The sequence below is a fragment of the Nycticebus coucang genome, chromosome 1 (genome assembly GCF_027406575.1).
Source record: "Nycticebus coucang isolate mNycCou1 chromosome 1, mNycCou1.pri, whole genome shotgun sequence".
Classification (NCBI taxonomy): domain Eukaryota; kingdom Metazoa; phylum Chordata; class Mammalia; order Primates; family Lorisidae; genus Nycticebus; species Nycticebus coucang.
In genome coordinates, this window is record NC_069780.1 from 52,102,710 (window position 1) to 52,120,651 (window position 17,942).

At 37.6% G+C, this 17,942-nt stretch overlaps 1 pseudogene; it reads left to right on the plus strand.

Moving 5' to 3' along the window:
- The window catches only part of LOC128590270 (F-box only protein 7-like), a 50,826-nt pseudogene extending 41,307 nt beyond the window's left edge, over positions 1-9,519 (plus strand).
- The last annotated feature ends 8,423 nt before the right edge of the window (positions 9,520-17,942 follow it).

Sequence of the window (17,942 nt, forward strand, 5' to 3'; positions counted from 1 at the left end):
AAATTTAGCAACCATATAGCTGCACAACCCCCCCCCCTTTTTTGAGTAGAATCTCTCAAAACTTTGTGAACTCAGTAATTCATAGGAGTTTCCCTGTGGACCTCTTAATTTATTTTAGTCACCAGCCAATAAATGATTATCAACACCCATATGTATCTAATATTTTGGCACTACTATTGAAGGAAAGAATAAGTTAGCAGAAGAGAATGATCAATGTAGAGAGATAAAGAATGGCTTATTGGAATAAAACTTGTATATTTATTTAATGTATTAGCAACATACTAAGCACTTAATAGGCACATGTGGCTAGAGGCTACCATAGTGAATGGAATAGGTTAGCAGAAGAGAATGATCAATGTAGAGAGATAAAGAATGGCTTATTGGAATAAAACTTGTATATTTATTTAATGTATTAGCAACATACTAAGCACTTAATAGGCACATGTGGCTAGAGGCTACCATGGTGAATGGAATAGGTTGAATCTACTTAAAGCTCATGTTTCTCATTATAAATTTCAAACTGTGTACGTATCAAGTTCTTGAAAATTTGTTTATTAATTAAATTGTTAATCTCCCTGAGTTTAAAGTAACATCATTGCAGATAATATGGAAATTCTAATTCTGTAAAGCTAACAAACATATCACATTATGTAATAACACCTCCTACAAATCTTCCTGAACTATCAGTTTATCTCATAATCCACTTGGCTCCTATCAGTAATAACTGTATCTCACCACTTAGTATGTAAAGATTTTCTGATACATTTTCTCTTTGAATATTAGCTGATGTTATACTTGGCCTTTATCTTGTTCATTTGAAGTACTTAATTAAAAAGTATAAGAAAACTGCTGGCCATTTTTTCCAAATCCTATAAAAGAATGCTCTGAGTCTTTCTTCGCTATGTTATTTCTTTAAAATGGTTGTGGAACTATTCCAGCTATCTCTTTGACCATCACAGTTTGTTGTAAAAGTTCAAGATAAATGTTTAACGCTCTCATGTCATTGGGCAAAGGCACTGCTCATAGGCATCATTCAGCGCTTTCTTCTTTTTATGTTACCACAAAAGGGAGAAGCTTGCCTCTTCTCCACCACCCTTCTGCTCCCTGTCTTGAGTACTTTACTTTATGTCACTGATTCTCAACAAAATCTGGCCTGTGTAAATTAAAGTATTTAAATTGTTCTGGTGGACAGCTGCATTTTACATGCTGAAATGTCATTACTCTTGCATTATTTACTGTTTGTACTAATGGACTTGTTTCCAAGATGCTGGGGAAATCAAAATAATAACTATTAAAAAAAAGAGCTCACTAGCAATTCCTGCTTCACAGTCCATTACTTCCCACAATCAGCAAATGCTGGCATTCACTAGAAGTTGAATGGTTCATTAAAAGGCATCAAGAATAAGGTGCTATTATAAAATAATGCAAACTGTGTTTATTTCCGAGTCATTCACTGGAAGAAATCTTGCAGGGATCACGGAAAGAAATCTGTGAACACATTTCACAGGCTTTCCTCAAACAGGCAGCCTGTTGTCTGGGGTGTAAGAAACTAGGTTTCTTACATCAAGGAAATGACTCTATAATAAAGGGAAGACTGCCACTCAGCAGGAACTGCCAGATCTGAGATCCAGATGGTTTTATCCACCTCACTTTAGGAACTGGGTAAATGATTAATGATAATCCAAGTAAACACATTGGTAAACACGTAAAAATCTGGACTAAATACAGTGAGATATAACATTAGAACAAATATAAAGCCCGACAACTCAAAGTTATAACATTTAATTGATAAATACAAAAAATTATGATGTAAATAAGATCTTAATACTAAAATATTCTAGAAATCTATGAAATTCCAGAGGAGATAAAAATATAAACAATAATTTGTGTAAGTAGGATTGTTTACTGAATTTAAAGTTATTTTCCAATTATTTGTCCACCTATGTTACACAAACATAGAAAAAAAGTTTTTGTCTTCATGATTTAAACATGACCAGCTGTTTATACAAACAATAACAAAGCACTTTGATACAGTCTATGCCATCTATTAAAAAATATTACTTGAAGTGGTCCCTTCATATAATACAAAATATATTTGAATTAGATAAAGTAGTAGGAATTACATGTATGTATTACTGGAAATTCAATAATTTGTTAGATGGAAACATGGGCAATGTTATGTTATCATGAAGATATGATGCTGACATGTTTTTTCTATCATAAGAAAAAAACCTGAATCTCTATCAGGTCCATTACCTTTGAACCAATAATAATCTCCTTTCTGGTTCTTTTCATTGTTGTTGTTTTAGTCACAAGATTGTCCTCTGTTGCTGCCCAGGCTGGAGTGCAGTGGCCTGGTCCTCACTCACTACAGCCCCAAACTATCAAATTTATGGGCTCAAAAGATTCTCCATTCTCAGCCTATTGAGTAGCTGGAATTATAGGTGCCTTCCACTGCATCGGGCTTTTTGTTTTGTTTTGATTTGTTTTTTTCAGCTTTACTGAGGTACAGTTCACAAATAAAAATTGTATGCCCTCAGACCTGCAAAGTGATATAATATGCACATGCTCTGTAAAATGATTGCCACAATCAAGCTAATTAACATATCCATCACCTCACATAGTTATCTTTCTATGTGTTCGGTGTGAATACTTAAGGTGTGAAATCTTTTTTTTTTTTTTTTTTTGGTTTTTTGGCCGGGGCTGGGTTTGAACCCACCACCTCCGGCATATGGGACCGGCGCCCTACTCCTTGAGCCACAGGCGCCGCCCGGTGTGAAATCTTTAGATCTGTTCTCTTAGCAAATTTTTAGTATACATACATTCTTATTTATAATAGTCACTATGATAGATACTAGGTCTCCAGGATTATTTATATTATAAATGCAAGTCGTTACCTTTTGACCATGTTGCTTCCTTTTCTCCACCCCTGGGAACTACCTGTTCACTCTCTGTTTTGTAAGTTAAACATTTTTTTTAAATTCCACATGTAAGTGATAACATACACACAATTTTTATATTTCTGTCTGATATTTTACTTAGCAAAATGTCATTCAGGTCCATCTTTGTTGTTGCAAATGGCAGCATTTACTTCTTTTATAAAGATGGATAATATTCTGTTGTATACATATGCCACATTTTCTTCATCCACTTACTCATCAGTGGGTATGGAAGTTATTCTCATACCTTGACTATTGAGATAATGCTGCAATGAACATGAGAGTCCAGATATCTTTTTGAAATACTTATTTCAAATCTTTTGAATATATACCCCAAAATAGAGCTGCTAAATTATACAGTAGCTCTATTTTTTTTAACTAGTATGTTATCTTGTCAGGGCTTTATTTTTGTGTAAATTGAGAACAAAAACAATTTTTTTTTCATTGTTTGGGATTCATTGAGGGTACAAAGCATTAGGACACACTGATTGCATTTGTTAGACAAAGTCCCTCTTATAATTGTGTCCTGCCCCCAGGACACTGTGACCCCCTACCCCCTCTGTGACCCCCACCTCCTCCCTGCTTCCTCATTTCCCTATCCCCTCTTTGTATAAACTCATCTACTGCTTTCATATTAGAATTAAGTATTTTGGATTCTTGCTTCTCCATTTTTGTGATGATTTACTAAAAAGAATGTGTTCTACCTCTTTCCAGATTCATACAAAAGATGTAAAGTCTCCATCTTTTTTAATGGATGAATAGTATTACATACCACAGCTTGTTAATCCATTCCTGGGTTGGTGGGCATTTAAGTTGTTTCCACATTTTGGCAATTGTAAATTGAGCTACAATAAACAGTCTAGTGCACATGTCCTTATGATAAAAGGGTTGTTTTTTTTTTTCTTCTGGATAGGTGCCTAGTAATGGGATTGCAGGATCAAATGAAAAGTCTAATTGGAGTTCTTTAAGGATTCTCCATACTTCCTTCCAAAAAGATTGTGTTAGTTTGCAGTCCCACAGTGTAAAAGTGTTTCCTTCTCTCCACATCCATGCCAGCATCTGCAGCTTTGACATTTTATGATACTGGCCATTCTCACTGGGATTAGGTGATATCTCAGGGTAGTTTTGATTTGCATTTGCATTAGGGACAAAGAGCATTTTTTTTGTATGTTTGTTAGCCATTCATCTGTCTTCTTTAAAGAAAGTTCTATTTATGTCTCTTGCCCAGTGATAAATGGGATTGTTGGATCTTTTTTTTGTTGATTAATTTGAATTCTCTGTAGATCCTAGTTATCAAGCTTTTGTTTAATTCATAATATCTGAATATCTTTTCCCGTTCTGAAAGTTGTCTGTTTGCTTTGGTTGTTGCTTCCTTCACTCTACAGAAGCTATTTAATTTAATTAAGTCCCATTTATTTCTTTTTGTTGTTGCAATTTTCATTGAAGTCTTCTTCATAAAAACATTCCCTAGGCCGATATCTCCACACTTTCTATGAGGATTTTTATTGTTTCATACCTTAAATTTAAATATTTTATCCACATTGAATCATTTTTTATAATTGATGAGAGATGTGTGTCCAGTTCTAGTCTTTTGCATATGTTTATCCAGTTCTCCCAACTGGATAAACCATTATTTGTGCTTTTACATGTGTTTATCCAGTTCTCCCAACTGGATAAACCCATTTATTGAATAGGGATGTTCCTCAGTGTACATTTTATTTGATTTATCAAAGATCGGGTGGCTGTGAGATGTTAATTTTATCTCTCATCTATTCATTTTCAAAGGTCAATGTCTCAATTTTTGTGCTAATACCATCCTGTTTTGATCACTATGGCCTTGTAGCATAGCCGAAAGTCTAGTAGAACCGTACTCCTGGTTTTGTTTTTCAATTTCCTTGATTATACAGGGCTTTTTTTCTGGTTCCATACAAAATGAAGAATTATTTTTTCCAAATCTTGAAAGTATGGTGATGATATTTTAATGGGGATTGCACTGAATCTGTAGATTGCTTTGGAAAGTATAGACATTTTGACAATGTTGATTCTTCCCAGCCATGAGCATGGTATGGTCTTGCATTTCTTAATACCTTCTTCTATTTCTATTCTTAGGATTTTGCAATTTTCTTTTAGAGGAAATTTCATTCCTTTTTTGTTAGGTATTTTCCTAGATTTTTTTTAAGCTACTGTGAAGGAAATTGTGTCTTTTATTAGCTTCTCACATTGGTTGCGATTGTCACATACAAAGGCTACTGATTTGTGGACATTGATTTTATGTCCTGAGACATTACTGTATTTCTTGATCACTTCCAGAAGTCTTATGGTTGAGTCTTTAGTGTTGTCTAAGTATAAGATCATATCATTGGCACAGAGTGAGAGTTTGACTTCCTCTGTGCCCATTTGAATGCTCCATATTTCCTTCTCTTGCCTGATTGTATTGGCTAGAACTTCTAGCACTATGTTGAATAGTAGCAGTGATAGATGACACCCTTATCTGGTTCTAGTTCTAAGTGGAAAAACTTTCAGTTTTATTCTATTCAGTATAATATTAGCTGTGGGTTTATTGTAGATGGCTTCTATCAGTTTAAGAAATGTGCCACCTATCCCTATATTCTTTAGTGTTCTAATTAAAAAACGATGTTGAATTTTATTAAATGCTTTTTGTGCAACTATTGAGAGGATCATATCTTTATTTTTGTTTCTGTTGATACAGTGAATTGTATTTATGGACTTGCGTATGTTGAACCAGTCTTGCATCCTTGGGATGAAAACTACTTGATTGTGATGAAGGATTTTTTTTCAATGTGTAGCTGTAATCAATTGGCTGGGATTTTATTGAGAATTTTTGCATCTATATTCATCAGTGAAATTGGTTTTGAAATTCTCCTTTTAAGTTGGGTCTTTTTCTGGTTATGGCATCAGGGTAATATTTGGTTCATAGAACATGTTGGAGAAGATTCCTTCCTTCTCAATTTTTTGGAACAATTTCTGCAGTATGAGTATAAGCTCTTCTTTGAAGGTTTGATAGAATTCTGGTGTGAAGCCATCTGGACCAGGGTATTTTTTTATTAGGATTTTTTTTATTGTTTCTTCGATCTCAGTTCTTGAAATTGGTCTGTTCAAGAGATCTATTTCTTCTTCATTAAGTCTAGGAGAGGGTACAATTCCATATATTGATCCATTTCTTTCACATTGTCAAATTTCTGGATATAGATTTTCTTGTAATACTCAGAGATGATCTCTTGTATCTCTGTAGGACCTGTTGTTATTTCCCCTTTATTGTTTCTGATTGAAGTTATTAGAGATTTTACTTTTGTGTTTATAGTTAATATGCTCAAAGGTTTATCAATTTTATTTATTTTTTCAAAAAACCAACTTTTTATTTTATTAATTTTCTAAATGATTCTTTTGTTTTCACTTTCATTCATCTCTGGTTTAATTTTGGTTATTTCTTTTCTTCTATTGGGTTTGCTCTCCAATACCACAAGATGGTTCATAAGTTTGTTGATGCACTTTCTTTCTGTTTTTCAAATGTAGGTTTCTAGAGAGATAAATTTCTCTCCTAAGTCTGCTTTTGTTATATTCCACAGGTTTTGATAACTTTTGTCTACATTGTTCTTATGTTTGAGGAATTTAATAGTTTTCTTCTTTATCTCTTCCTGAACCCAACTACCACTCAACATAAGATTGTTTAATTTCTATGTCTTTGTGTGAGGATGAACATCTTTGCAGAGATGAGAGCCACCTTTTTGCCTTGTGTTCTGAGGAGATACAGGCATAATTTCTATTCTTTTAATTTTGCTGAGTTTTGATTTTTATCCTAGGATATGGTCTGTTTTGGAGAACATGCCATGGGCTAATGAGAAAAATGCTTTGAGATGGTATGTTCTGTATATATCTGTTAATATATACTTGTTCTAGTGTCACATTTAATTTCTTTGTATCTCTGTTTATTTTCTGTTTAGCAGATATATCCAGTTTTGTTAGAGGGGTGTTAAAATCCCTGGCTATTATCATGTGATGTGATGTCATATTGCTCAGACCCATCAAGGTCTGATTCATAAATCTGGGAGCATTTAAGTTGGGTGCATGAACATTTAAAATTGAAATATCTTCTTGTTGTGTTTTCCTTTGACCAGTATAAAGTGTCCATCTTTGTCTTTCTTAACTTCAGTTGCTTTAAATCCACTTGTATCTGAAAATAAGTTTTCAACCCTCCTCCTTCTGATTCCCATTTGCTTGAAATACTGTTTTCTTTTCTTTTTTTTTTCTTTTTTTTGTGTTTTTTTGGACATGGGGCTAGGTTTGAACCCAACCCACCACCTCCGGCATATGGGACCGGCACCCTACTCCTTGAGCCACAGGCGCCGCCCTGAAATACTGTTTTCAATTACGTAATTCTGAGTCTTGATTTGTCCTTCAAGGCGAGGTGTGTCTCCTAGAGACAGCATAAGCATGGCTTTTGCTTTTTTTATCCAATCAGACTATGCCTCTTCTGTAGTGTATTCACTATATTGACATTTATTGAGAGTTTTGATAGGTGTGGTGGAGTTCTATTTATCTTATTTTGTGAAAGTCTGTTGTGTAGTGTTATCTTTATGCCATTGTGGAAGCTAAGTTTTGATCTTTATTTTCTGGGTGTTTTCTTTGATGGTGGTCCATTGTGATGGTCAGTGTTGAGAATAATGTCTAAATATTTCCTGTGGACCTGGTATTGTTGTGAATTTCCTCAATCTTTGTATATCCACAAAAGATTCGATTTCTTTATCAATTTTGAAGCTTAGTTTAGCACAGGGGTCCTCAAAATTTTTAAACAGGTGGCCAGTTCACTGTCCCTCAGACTGTTGGAGGGCCAGACTATAGTTAAAAAAAAAAAAGAAAACTATGAACAAATTCCTATGCCCACTGCACATATATTTTGAAGTAGAAAAACAAAATGGGAACAAATACAATATTTAAAATGAAGAACAAGTGCCTGCTGCCCACCTTGGGGTACAGATTCAGAACATTCCTCACTCCAGAATAATGACCAATCCTCTTTGGCCGCCAGCTCCAATCAGGCCTGCATACAGGATGAACAACTGAGTGATTCATTTCAAGGATAGGCAGCCCAATCTGATGTCTGGAATGATGATAGTATGTCAGGGACTAGTCAAAATTTTGGAGCTGAGTCAATTTTGGAGCAAGATGTGGATGTGGAAGAGGGCACAGTTTTCTCTCCCTCAGAACCCATGCTCTGCAGTGAATCCGAGGAAGGGCAAGTGCCACATTCCTTGGAGACCTTGTATCAATCAGCTGACTGTTCTGACTCCAGTGATGCCTTGATAGTGTTGATACATCTTCTCATGTTGGAGTCAGGTTACCTACTTTAGGGGACCGAAGCCAAAGCTGTGTCCATGATGGAGAAGTGGAAGTCAAGTGGGGTCTATAAGCTGCAGTACCTGCATCCTCTCTGTGAGGGTGGCTCTGCTGCTCTCACCTGTGTGCCTTTGGGAAACCTGATTGTTGTGAACACTACACTAAAAATAAACAATGATATTAGAAGTGTGAAAAGATTGCAGCTGCTGCCAGAATCTTTTGTTTGCAAAGAGGAACCAGGGGAAAATGTAGCCAAGATTTACAAAGATCTTCCGAAGCTCTCCCGCCTCTTTAAGGACCAGCTGGTGTATCCTCTCTTGGCATTTACCGGACAAGCACTGAACTTGCCAGACACATTTGGGTTGGTTTCCTCCCATTGGAGTTAAAACTACAGATCTTCCAACTTTTGGATGTCCATTCTGTCCTGTCTTTGCGTTTTGTCTTGACTTGTTCATTGCTTCAAATGACCCACTCCTGTGGAGGTGTTTATATCTGCGGGATTTTCGAGATAACACTGTCAGAGTTCGAGACACAGATTGGAAAGAACTCTACAGGAAGAGACACAAACAAAGAAAAGAAGTCCAGAGGCAACAAGCGATGTTCCTGCCCCACCCTGTTCCATTCTATCCCAACCCCTGATACCTCAGGCCCTTTCCTCCCAGTTCCCTCCTTCCTCCAGGAATTATGGGGGTGAATATGATGAAAGGCCAACTCTTCTCTATGTTGGGGACCCAATCAATTCACTCATCCCAAGGCCTGGTGAGACCCCCAGCCGATTCCCACCATTCAGACCATGCTTTGATCCAATCAGTCCCCTTCCAGGACCCAATCCCATCTTGCCAGGGTGAGGTGGCCCCAGTGACAGATTTCCCTTGAGACCCAGTAGAGGTCTGCCCACTGACAGCCATCTGTCTTTTTTGTGACTGGTCTGTAATCTCCTTTCTGGAGCTCCATTTCTTATTTTTGTTTTTTAGAACTACAAATGTCATCTCCTTGGGGTGCTGATCTCGATTGTTATTTTCTGATTGTAGTGGTGAGATGTGCACTTCCAGAAGCCTTTCAGTAGATACATGTACATCACTAGGGGTGGTGTGGCCCAAACTTTACTCTGTGACAGGTTGTCCTTGGGCATAGTTGGCTACTGATTTCTGTACTTTGGATTCCACTCTAGAATGAAGGTTGTTTCCTGATGATGTTCTGCATCAGATTAAAAAAAAAGTGTAAATTAAAAAAATAAATAAATAAAATAAAATGAAGAACAAGTAAAGTTAAATCAACAAACTTACCAGTATTTCAGTGGGAACTATGGGCCTGCTTTTGGCTAATGAGATGGTCAATGTCCGGTTCCATATTTGTCACTGCTAGTCATAACAAGTGATGCAAGTGTGCATCAGTTAGTCTAGATCTGGTTGTAAATTTCAGATGATTCATTCTGGAAAAAGTCTGTTCACATACATAAGTGCTGCCAAAGATGGCTGCCATTTTGAGTGCATGGTTCCTGAGATTATGATATGTCTCAGAGGGGAGAGATGCATAGAAATTAGGAAGGCTGCTTGACTTGAATGCATCTTTCAGAGAGTCACAATTCTGCAGTTCACCCAGTTCCTTTTGGTAAATTGTATCCACATTTTCAATGTCAATAGAAAATGGGTTACAGAAAAGCGGTATGTCCTGTTCATAGGGATGAAGCTCTTTAAATCTAAATTGGAACCTTTTGCAATGTTTCCAGTGAATTCACACTTTATTTATTTATTTATTTTTTATTGTTGAATCATAGCTCTGTACATTAGTGCAATCAAGGGGTACAATGTGCCGGTTTCATATACAATCTGGAATATTCTGATCAAACTGTTCAATGTAGCCTTCATGGCATTTTCTTAGTTATTGTATGTAGACATTGATAGTCTGCCTTTAGTAAGTTTTGCCTGTACCCATTCTAACATGCACAGTAGGTGTGGCCCAACCCATTACCCTCCCTCCACCCTAACCTCCCCCCTCCCTTCCCCTTCCTTGGCCCTTTCCTCCTAGTCTTGTGCTATAGCTGGGTTATAGCCTTCATGTGAAAGCTATAATTTAGCTTCATAGTAGGGCTGAGTACATTGGATACTTTTACTTCCATTCCTGAGATACTTTGCTAAGAAGAATATGTTTCAGTTTCATCCGTGTAAACATGAAAGAGGTAAAGTCTCCATCTTTCTTTAAGGCTGCATAATATTCCATGGGATACATGTACCACAACTTGCTAGTCCATTTGTGGGTCTATGGGCTCTTGGGCTTCTTCCATGACTTAACAATTATGAATTGGGCTATAATAAACATTCTGGTACAGATGTCTTTGCTATATTGTGATTTTTGGTCTTCCGGGTATAAACCTAGTAAAGGAAATATAGGATGGAATGGGAGGTCTATTTTTAGGCCTCTAAGTATTCTCCAAACATTTTTCTAGAAGGAACATATTAGTTTGCATTCCCACCAGCACTGTAGAAGTGTGCCCGTTTCTCCACATCCATGCCAACATTTCTGGTTTTGGGATTTTGTTTTGTGGGCTACTCTTACTGGGCTAGGTGATATCTCAAAGTAGTTTTGATTTGCATTTCTCTGATGATTAAGGATGATGAGCTTTTTTTCATGTGTTTGTAGATTGTGCGTCTGTCTTCTTTAGAGAAGTTTCTCTTCAAGTCCCTTGCCCACCCTGAGATGGGATCACGTGTTCTTTTCTTGCTAATATGTTTGAGTTCTCTGTGCATTCTGGTTATTAGAACTTTATCGGAGGTATAACCTGCAAATATTTTCTCCCATTCTGAGGACTGTTTTACTTACTATGTCCTTGGCTATGCAGAAGCTTTTTAGTTTGATCAGGTCCCAGTAGTGTATTTTTGATACTGCTTCAATTGCCTGGGGGGTCCTCCTCATAAAATTTTCACCCAGGCCGATTTCTTCAAGAGTTTCCCTGAACTTTCTTCAAGTATTTTTATAGTTTCATGTCTTAAGTTTAAATCTTTTATCCAGTGAGAGTCTTTCTTAGTTAATGGTGAAAGGTGTGGGTCCAGTTTCAATCTTCTACAGGTTGCCAGCCAGTTTTCCCAGCACCATTTGTTAAATAGGGAATTTTTTCCCCACTGAATATTTTTAATTGGCTTGTCAAAGATCAAATAATGCTAAGTAGCTGGATTCATTTCTTGGTCCTCTATTCTGTTCCAGACATCTACTTCTCTGTTTTTTGTGCCAATACCGTTCTGTTTTGATCACTATCGATTTATAGTACAGTCTCAGGTCTGGTAACATGATTCCTCCTGCTTTGTTTTTATTGCTCAGTAATGTTTTGTCTTTCGAGGTTTTTCTGATTCCATATAAAATGAAGTATTATTTTTTCAAGATTTTTAAAATATGACAATGGACCTTTCATAAGAATTGCGTTAAAATTATATATTGCTTTGGGTAGTATTGACATTTTAACAATGTTGATTCTTCCCAGCCATGAGCATGGTATGTTTTTCCATTTGTTAACATCTTCAGCTATTTCTTTTCTTAAAGTTTCATAGTTCTCTTTGTAGAGACATTTCACGTCGTTTGTTAGGTAAACTCCCAAATATTTCATCTTCTTTGGCACCACTGTGAAAGGAATAGAGTCCTTGACTGTTGTTTTGGCTTGGCTATTGTTGGTATATATAAAGGCTACAGATTTGTGGGTGTTCATTTTGTATCCTGAGACATTGCTGTATTCCTAGATCACTTCTAAAAGTTTTGTAGTAGAATCCCTAGTGTTTTCCAGATATACGATCATGTCATCTGTGAAGAGTGAAAGTTTGATCTCTTCTGACCCTTTGTGGCTACCCTTGATCGCCTTTCTTCCCTAATTGCGATGGCGAAACTTCCATTAGAATGTTAAAGAGCAATGAAGACAATGGGCAACCATGCCTGGTTCCTGATCTAAGTGGAAATGATTTCAATTTAACTCCATTCAATACGATATTGGCTGTGGGTTTGCTGTAGATGGCTTCTATGAGTTTAAGAAATGTCCCTTCAATACCAATTTTCTTAAGTATTCTGATCATAAAGAGATGCTGGATATTATCAAAAGCTTTTTTCTGCATCAATTAAAAGAATCATATGGTCCATATTTTTTAGTTTGTTTATGTGCTGAATTATATTTACATGTTTATGTATATTGAACCAGCCTTGAGACCCTGGGATAAATCCCACTTGGTTGTAGTGTATAATTTTTTTGATGTGTTGCTGGATTCTGTTTGTAGGATCTTATTGAGTATTTTAGCATCAATATTCATTAGCGATATTGGTCTATAATTTTCTTTTTGTTGGGTGTTTCCCTGGTTTGGGGATCAAGATGATTTTTGCCTCATAGAATGTGTTGGATAATATTCCTTCTTTTTCTATATTTTGGAAGAGGTTTAGTAATATAAGTACTAGTTCTTTTGTGAAGGTTTGGTAGAATTTTGACATAAAGCCATCTGGTTCTGGGCTTTTCTTTTTAGGGAGATTTTGTATAGTTGATGCTATTTCAGAACTTGATATAGGCCTGTCAACTTTTCCACTTCATTCTGGCTAAGTCTTGGAAGGTGGCGTGCTTCCCGGTATTGGTCGATTTCTTTCAAATTTTCATATTTGTGAGAGTAGAGTTTCTTGTAGTATGCATTAAGGATTTTTTGATTTTCTGAGGGGTCTGTTGTTATTTCATGGTTACCATTTCTGATTGATGAAATTAGAGATTTTACTCTGTTTTTCCTGGTTAGGTTGGCCAAAGTTTTACCTATTTTATTGATCTTTTCAAAAAACCAACTTTTGGATTTATTTATCTGTTGTATAATTCTTTTGTTTTCAATTTCATTTAATTCTGCTCTGGTTTTGGTTATTTCTTTTCTTCTGCTGGGTTTGGGGTTGGAGTATTCTTCCTTCTCCAGTTGCTTGAGATGTCCCATTAAGTTATTAATTTCCTCTCTTTCCGTTTTCTTGAGGAAGGCTTGCAGTGCTATAAATTTCTCTCTTAGGACTGCCTTTGCAGAATCCCAGAGGTTCTGGTAATTCATGTCTTGGTAGTTGTTTTGTTCCAAAAATTTGGTGATTTCCTTCTTAATCTCATCCATAACCCATCTATCCTTCTGCATAAGGTTGTTTAGCTTCCATGTTTTTGTATGGGTATGCAGGTTCCTGTTGTTATTTAGTTCAACTTTTATTCCATGATGGTCTGAGATGATGTAAGGAATAATTTCTATTTTCTTTTAAATTTATTGAGGTTAGATTTGTGGCCTAGGATGTGGTCGATTTTGTAGTATGTTCTGTGGGCTGATGAGAAGAATGTGTATTCTGTTTTGTTGGGAGAAATGTTCTATAGATGTCTGTTAAGTCCAGATGTTGAATAGTTAAGTTTAAATCTAAAATTTCTTTGCTTAGCTTCCTTTTGGAGGATCTATCCAGCATTGCTAAAGGGGTGTTAAAATCTCCAACTACTATGGAACTGGAGGAAATCAAGTTGCTCATGTCTGTTAGAGTTTCTCTTATAAATTGAGGTGAGTTCTTGTTGGGTGCATAAATATTAATAATTGAAATCTCATCATATTGAGAATATGAAGTGCCCATCCTTTTCCTTCCTTATTTTGGTTGGTTTAAAGCCTACTGCATCTTCGAATAGGTTTGCAACACCTGCTTTTTACTGCTTTCCATCTGCCTAGAGTATAGATGACCATCCCTTCACCTTGTGTCTATGTTTGTCTTTTAATGCCAGATGCGATTCTTGTATGCAGCAGATATATGGCTTGAGTTTTTGTATCCAGTCAGCAAACCTGTGCCCTTTTAGAGGACAGTTTAAACCATTCACATTAATTGAGAATATTGATAAGCCTTTTGAGAGTCCGGTGGACATTTTTAATCCTTTTGCCACTGTGGAAGTTGGAATTTGATCACAATTTTCTGGATGGGTTTACTTTTGTGGTGGAGGATTATGCCGATCTTTATGGAGGATAGGTCTGAGAATATTCTGGAGAGCTGGTTTAGTTATGGCAAATTTCTTCAACATGTGAATGTCATTGAAGTATTTAATTTCTCCATCATAAATGAAACTCAGTTTAGCTGGGTTCAGGATCCTGGGTTGAAAATTATTTTGTTTTAGGAGATAAAAAGTCGATGACCATCCTCTTCTATCTTGAGACGTTTCAGCAGAGAGATCTGCAGTTATTCTAATATTCTTATTCTTATAGGTGATGTTTTTCTTTCGTCTGGCTGCTTTCAGAATTTTCTTCTTCATATTAACTTTAGTGAAATTGATTATGATGTGTCTGGGGAATGTCTTATTTGAGTTGAGTCATGCTGGAGTTCTGAAACTGTTTGTTATCTGAATTTCAGAATCTTTTGGCATGTCTGGAAAGTTCTCCTTCATAATCTCATGGAGAAGAGACTCTGTGCCTTTTGAAGCCACTTTGTCGCTTTTGGAGATCCCTATAAAATGAATATTGGTTTTCTTCAAATTATTCCAGTGCTCTCTGAGAAAGTGATTTGTTTTTGCCCTCCATTTCTCTTCCTCTTTGAGAGTTTGGGAGAGTTGGAAAGCTTTGTCGTCAATGTCAGAAATCCTTTCTTCTGTTTGCTCCATTCTGTTACTGAGGGATTCTACTGTGTTTCTCAGATCTTTGAGGACTGCAACTTCTTGTCTCAATGTGTCAAAATCTTTGGTCATTTAGTCTTTGAATTCGTTGAATTCTTGAGATATCTTTTGTGTTACTGCTTGGAACTCTAATTTGATCTTATTTGCTATCCAAATTATGAATTCGATTTCTAATATCTCAGCTATTTGTTTGTGCATGGGATCTTGTGCTGTGTCTGCCCCATTGATCCTTGGGGGAGTTGATGTACTCTGATTATCCATATTGCCAGAGTTCTTCTGTTGATTTCCCCTCATGATTATTTTTCCCTTTTGTCTCTGGCTGTCCTCAGAGTTGGGGAGATGTCTTTCCAAGATTAGACCCCAGTGGGATCACTCTATTGTTGCTGGATCTTTGTGCGTAGTGACACTGTGTAGTTCCTCTGGGCCTGCCCCAGCCAGGGAGTTCTGGTTGTGGAAGCAGGTCCAGATTTTGACACACCTGGGTCCAGCAACAGGACGGGAGGCAGTGCACATGGTCCTAGGAGTGCCTGGAGCCCTATGACTTTGGCACAGAGAGCCCAAGGCTCTAGCCATCTCTGGGCAGGACAAGGGCTCTACACAGAGGCAGGGATGGCTCCAGAGGGCACACGGCTACCAGAGTCCCTGGCCAGATGAGTGGGCCGGTATGGAGGCAGTGAGTGTACAGGAGGGAGGACACAGTGTTGTGTGGCTCTCGCGGTTCCTGGTCAGGGCATGTGCAAGCCCGGTGGGCGCTGGTAGGGTCAGGGTTGCAGCACAGCTCTATGGAGGTCCAGGCGGCACCAATCCCAGGAATTTCAGGTTTCTATTATCTGTGACGCCACGGCACTCTACCCAGGGCAACAGCCTGAGGCTCCAGTGTGCCAAAACCAGTCTCACTCTTCCTCTGAGGGTTAAGGCTGTAAGGCAGCTCAGTCCCCGCCTTTAGGCTGTTCAGTCACTGGGTTACTAGCTCCCGCCTAATCCTTGCTCTGCAACCCTGAAGGCAGAGCTTGTTGGGGCAGTTCTCTCACAATGGCTCCCTGCAGCCCACAGCTGAACACTATCAGCTCTGTCCGGCTCAGCAGCTCAGTCTGGGGCCCTAGACAATGCCCAAAGTTCCCCGCACTCCACTCAAGCTCTCCCCAAGGCAGTTCAACTGAGTGCCAAGTCCAAAAACATGGAAACAGTTCACAGGTAAGGCCCCTCCTGTTTTCAGTCTCACTGCTGCTTGTACTTATGGCTGTAGGGGGATTATGTCAATCGAACACACACAACCACTTGCCAGTTTTCCACTGTTTTTGTCCTCCTCTTGGGGTCCAGAAGTTCCTTGCTGACTCCCTGTATCCTCAAAGGGATGATTATAGGCAGGGCCCACCAGCCAGAAATGCCTGGAGTCTTCTCTTCCCAGATTGACTGTACCCAGTTGCAGGGATGCTGTTACTCTGCTGCCATCTTGCTCCACATCTCACACATGTTTTATTTGGGAACGCAACCAATGGTTTCTCTGCTAACAGATTTTGAGTTGTGGGGAGATGGCAGAAATTTTCCTCCTTCACTTGTCTGATGAGGAGGCCTGATTTTACTTCAAATGCTTTCACATGGGATTGCATATCATAGATGATCTTCCCCTTTCCTTGAAGTTGCACATTGAAACTGTTGAGTAGCTCTGTTACATCTGTCAGAAAGGCAAGGTGCCATTTCCATTCTGAATCATTGAGCTCTGGTACTTCTTTGTTTTTTGAAAGCAGAAAAGCTGTAATCTGTAGAAGTAAGTCATAGAAATACTTCAAAACTCTCCCTCAACTCAGCCCATGGACTTCTAGGCAACATTTAGCTTGGACAGAAATTTCTGAAATTGTCTTTAGTTTAGTGCTTTAGCTCTAATGAAGTTAACACCAGATACCACAATTTTCATAATAGAGTACCACTTCAGTGATTTACTACACAGCGCTTGTTGGTGGATGAGGCAGTGTATGGCTACTGGATGAGAATGGTTATGTTTGTCCATCTCTTGGTTAATGCTAGCAATTATTCCTTTCTTTTTTTTTTTTTTTTTTGCTGTTTTTTGGCCAGGGCTAGGATTAAACCCGCCACGTCCAGCATATGGGGCTAGTGCCCTACTCCTTTGAGCCACAGGCGCCACCCCAGAAATTACTCCTTTCTTAGACCCCACCATGCTAGGAGAACCATCAGTTGTCACACAGTCTTGTCTAGCCCAGTCTAGCTCCAAACCATTCACAGTTTGGCAAACGTTTTCATAGATATCCTCTCTATGTAGTTGTTCCTTTGATGCTTTGCAGTGCAGCAAGTTCTTCTGTGACTTCGAAATAGTCATTCATCCCATGAATAAAAATGAGAAGTTGTGCAGAATCACAAACATCATTACTTTCATTGAGTGCCAAGGAAAAATAGGAAAGTTTTTTTTGTGGAGTTTTGCAAATGCTGTTACAAATTATCTCCCATTTCTTCAATCCTTCGTGTAATTGTAGGTCCTAAAAGACTCACTGCACTAAATAAATTGGCCTTTTCTGGACACATCTCTTTGGCAACAGAAAGAAGTCATTCTTTAACAAATTCTCTGTACATGAATGGTCTGCCAATGCATGCTATTAGCTTGGCAACTTGAAAACTTGCTTGCAGTGATGAAATATTTACCTACTGCTTTACAAAAGTATTTTGCTGAGTTGTCAATGTATTTTTCAGTTTTAATATTTTATCTTTTCTCACTTCTCCGACCAAACAATCATATTTATCTTTATGTTGAGTTTTATAGTGTCGACCCAAATTGTATTCTTTGAACACAAACACTATATTTTGGCATATCAAACACACAGCACTTCCGTTGTACTGCATGAAAAATTAATCATAAGTCCACTGTTCTTTGAATATCCTACACTCTGATTGTTTTTCTCTTTCTTGATATCATTGTTTCCTAGGGATTCCAAATTGCTATTAGCAAAATACTAATATATATATATATATATATTGCTCCAAAAACAATATACCAGCAATAACTTTGCCCACACAGAAAC